Source organism: Amblyomma americanum, chromosome 8 (assembly GCF_052857255.1).
Source record: "Amblyomma americanum isolate KBUSLIRL-KWMA chromosome 8, ASM5285725v1, whole genome shotgun sequence".
Lineage (NCBI taxonomy): Eukaryota > Metazoa > Arthropoda > Arachnida > Ixodida > Ixodidae > Amblyomma > Amblyomma americanum.
The window spans coordinates 61,778,228-61,783,111 of NC_135504.1; the positions used below are offsets into that span (position 1 = coordinate 61,778,228).

The 4,884-nt window shown below is 45.9% G+C and overlaps 1 pseudogene; it reads right to left on the reverse strand.

The window, feature by feature from the left end:
* Positions 1-518: 518 nt before the first annotated feature.
* Positions 519-1,665, reverse strand: LOC144102429 (uncharacterized; annotated as a pseudogene).
* Between the last annotated feature and the right edge of the window lie 3,219 nt (positions 1,666-4,884).

Sequence of the window (4,884 nt, forward strand, 5' to 3'; positions counted from 1 at the left end):
TTGTAACTCAGTGAGAATGGTATCCACAATTAATTCATTTTTACTTTGCCCATGGTTGGCAATAAAAAGTGTGCTTACGTTGAGCATATCAAACTTTGCTGTTACTGACACTATGAAAACGCAACCTGCGTACTTAATCTCATGCTGTTTGCTGTGTAGTTACTGATATACAGGAATGCCCTGTGATTCCGAAGGCGGAACACATTTGGAGGGACTGACACAAGGAATAAAAAGCATGCACAGAATGAAAACACTAAAAGATTACAGAAAAAACATTTTGATCAACAGAAGCAAGACACCTCAAGCACATATGTAACGGAAGTAACAAAAGTAAGGCACATGATGAAAACTGTTGATAAGAACATAAACAAAGAAGCAAACGCAATGCACAACTCGCTTAAGATAACATAGAAAAAAATGCTTACCACTTGGTTCAAGCAAACAAATAAAGGAGCCGTAGGAAACAATCTAAGGAGAAACTCTACTGAAACATATTGTCCATGCACTTTGGTAGCCTCCTACTGTATCAAAAACTTGTCACTGCTGAAGATGGGCATGGATCGAGAGATTCACAAATCCCCGCAATGACTTGTATGTCATCAATGGAAGCAAAAAGCTCGGTGCCCAAGTTCCCCGTACATATCTTTAAACACTTTCATGCGCTGGGTTGCACGCTCGAAATGAACACGAGCGGCGGCGATACTTTGATTTTTTTCAGCTTCAGTTTTTGTAAGTTGCTTTGTCTTGCGTAGGAATGGTGGACGCACCATTGCGATTTGATGCTCAAGGCAGAGTTTGTCTATTAAGAACCCTTTATCCATCATGACAATCAGTTGAAGGTAGAAACTCTTCTAGCATCTTGCTTTCCTTCGTTATATGGGAGTCAGATGCCCGGCCACCATAAGCTTTACTTACATACCTTATGTGACCTCCCGGTGTCTCACAGACTAAAACCTTAGCTGTGTACACACCCTTGTACCAGTTCTATGTCAACAGCTGGGACTCCATATCCTTCGGCCTTTGAATTGGGATTTCCGTGCAGTCTAGCACAGCTCTCACACTCGGGTACTCCTTGAAGTGCACCGTCAAGTTATCAACAACAGCTTCCTTGCTCGGCCAAAAAACTGCATTTTTCCATATTTCCGCCAATATTTTTACAATGCCCTTGAATATGTTTGATGCTGTGGTGCGATGAATGCAAAAAAGCACAAAAAGCAATGCGAATGACACGTGGTGAAACTTGAGCGTTACATGGTATAGGGTGGGTGTTGCACCATGGTTCGGGAACATTTTGTGACAGAAATAAAGCATTGCATGGCTCAGAAAACCCGAGTGCGGAGCAGTGAGAGAGTGTGCTCTCCAGCGGCAACCCAATCCTCCAAATCCTCCAAAGAGGATTGGTCATCCATGCTCAGCGAGCGGCTAAACTCTGCGGTGCTCTGGAATGGGGCGCCGACCTCTGAAAGACGGAGGGAGACACCTGCTTGAAGATGAAGACCTATGTCTGACCGAAAGACCTTGTTAGAGCATTAAAGTGTATCCTTACCTATCGTTGATGAGCGTTAACAACACCGCGTCTTCGTTTGATAAGCAAAGTCGTTTTGCTTGCATGAGCATCCGGCTGTCAGTAAAAACATCGCATATGCTATAAAAAAGCTGGAAGCAGGGAATCCCAGTTCAGATGTTCAGACCTTTTTCTCCCTGAATGTTTGCTGTGCTCAGTGGTTGTTTTCGTGCAGCATCGAGTCTGTTGACTTGCACGCTAATCTCCTTCCTTATGGCCTGCAGTCAGCAGGGATATCTGAAGCAGACATTGTAATTCATTTTCGAAGCCAAATATATAAATAATGCTGGTGACAATGACACCTTGGTTGCCACCTGGACCCCAGATTGATATCTGCGTCGCCCCCTGAGCCAGGTGCATGGTGTTCGATTTCTCCTGAGTAAGATGCACTTGCTTCAATCTCTGGTTCACATACACGCAACGGTAACGGATTCTATTTAGGGAAAATGTTTCTCAACGCCCTGCCTTCTGGAAATAAAATGTCAGCTTCAGAAATGCATTTCTCCCAAAATGGTACAGCAAACCGCTAGCTGTATGAAAGCAAATAATTAAAACAGTCGGCCACAGCCTTTGCTATGCAAGAAGGTATAAATTCTCCAAACTTGCTGCATGCACTGCAATATCAGCCTTAATTCCTCTCTAATGTCAATCCTGACTAACAAGTAAAGAAGCTAAAGAAGCTCGCAGATGATACATAGGTGATAATGCAACACCAATAAAGATACGATTTCCAACATCGTGAAGAGCATCTGGCCTTTCTATTATTAACCTTGTTTGCTAAAACTGTGGCTCTCTTTGCTTAGCTCATTTGTGGAAACAAAATTTTATATCATGATGTACAATGATTTTAAAGCATGGATGCAGTGGAGATTTAGCCAAGCCGTTTTAAAATGCGTTCGTACGTGCTTGTCACGCACGTGCAAGGCGCTCAAAATGCAAAGCAATGTTATGAGCATCATTACCAGACACTGAATCGAACGCTTGTAAGAAAAGGTAACGTCGTCAAGCATAGGAACGTAAAAATAGAAAATTAGCTTTATTATATAGAAGTCAGATGCCACAGGCAAGCATTAGTGCATTTTTATGAGTCTCGCGGCACAATGAATACATCCATTCATCAATTACACACCAACGTTACCTAAAGCGTCACTGCACAAAACAAGCGCATCAAGAAAAAACAATATTATTTGAGGCACAGTGCAATACTTACTTCCAAACATGTAAATATGCTACGCACGGCGTGCTGTGCGCGAAATTATAACTGCGTAATCGCGCCCGACGCTACCACGCACATTCAGCTTACCTCCGCCTGTGCCCTGTTACGGCGACGCCGAGCAGACGGCTGACGATCCAAAGGTCGAACAGGCAGGTTCTGGGACGGCACTGCGTCGCGTAGAAGCCAGTGCCTTTTCCATCCTGTCAGCAATCAACCTTCGTTAGCTCCACAAGAGAGACATGCGCGGACGTAAATGCGCGCGGCAGCTTCGGCTGCTACGCACCGAAAAGTTCAACGCCAACTCCATAGACAAAATCTTGTTCGCTGAAATGTTTGCTGCACACACGAGAATGTGCACTCGCATCTTTTACCATTCGCTGCTTGATTAACCAGGCTTCTCGTAGCTTCCTGTATTTCGGATAGAAGTGGAAGCTTACGCCTGGTTCCGCCGCGTAAGTCCGGCATTGAGGCACAGAGCAGTAAGCGACCATGGCGAAAGCTGAAATAAACTGTAGCAGCACCAACGACGACACACGATTAAAGTGTAAAATGCTGGCAGCCACTAACAACCAAAATTGCAGATGATAGCGCGACATTTAGCATTACGAACGCATAACTTGAACCGATAATCCGCTTCTGCGACAGTGAGAGGAGACCCGTGATCCCACTTGCTGCGCAAGGTCGACGCCAGCGCCATTCGCTCCGGTGGTGGAGCTCGCGCCCAATAGAGTCTTCCGTCGTGTCGGCGAGCTCAACTATGAGGTTGTCCCTCACGAGACGCCCGAACCCCTTTGACGCAAGCGCTGCGAGGTGGCCCACGTGGTCCACCTAAAGCCTTACTATGCTAGAACACACTGACCTTGTGTCACGGCAAGTCCTCTTCAGCATCCTGTCGATGCTTCCCGAACGGGGGGCTAATGCCAAAAGCGCTGAAGAGGGCAACGAAGATTTCGGAGGAATAAGTGCGCGGCACGTGCTCTCTCCTCGGCCGCTCTTGCTGACCACGGTGGTAACTAATTCTTCGGGCTTCGTCCATGATCCACCCGCAAGGCTGATCATGGACGAAGCCCGAAGAATTAGTTACCATCGTGGTCAGCAAGAGCGGCCGAGGAGAGAGCACGTGCCGCGCACTTATTCTTCTTCTTCTTCTTCTTCTCCTCAAGTAATATGGCACATATTACTTGAGGAGAAGTAATATGTGCCATATTACTTGAGGAGAAGAAGAAGAAGAAGAAGAAGAAGAATAAGTGCGCGGCACGTGCTCTCTCCTCGGCCGCTCTTGCTGACCACGGTGGTAACTAATTCTTCGGGCTTCGTCCATGATCCACCCGCAAGGCTATTTTCCTACGTGGCAATATTACTGCCTTCAAGAAGTTATTTACCCTTTTGTGTAATGAGCTTTTCGAAAGGTGTTCAGCACACTCAGCACAGATATCGGCTTGTGACTACCTTTTTGGTTTGTATCTCCTGCTTTCTATATGAGGATTACTTTGGAATCTAGGCGTAGTGGTGGCTCAGTACTTACGGCGATCGGCTGCTGACCAGAAAGGCGCGGGATCGAAGCTGGCCGCGGTGAGTGCATTTCGATGGTGGCGAAATGCTAGAGGTCCGTGTACTGTGCGATGTCAGTGCAAGTTAAAGAGCTCCAGGCGGTGAAATTTACCCGAGCCCATCACTACGGCGTCCCTCATAGCCTGAGTGGTTTTGGGACGGTAAACGCCCATAAACCGTAAACCAAACTTCAGCAACTTAGATTAGATCTCGGTAACATTTACTATCTAGGCAATGATTGAGCAAGGGGAATAGGTAAGGACAGAGAATATCAATGTTACCTGTGATTACCCTTTTCTGAATCCTACCATGACGAGTTGCTTTTTTTCCTGCCATTTTACTAACGGCAGAACATATGTCTTCACTGGTGACGTCTTAAAAATGGAAGTTATTGCTTGCAGGTTCAGGTACAGACGAGGTAGACAAAAGCTGTGGGAATTGACTAGCAAGGCCAGAGCCAGCATTAATGAAGTAATCGTTGAAATCATTAGCAACTTGTGTGAAGATATTATTGGGGATGATTGGATTTTGTCGCCCCATTCGTCGAGCGTGA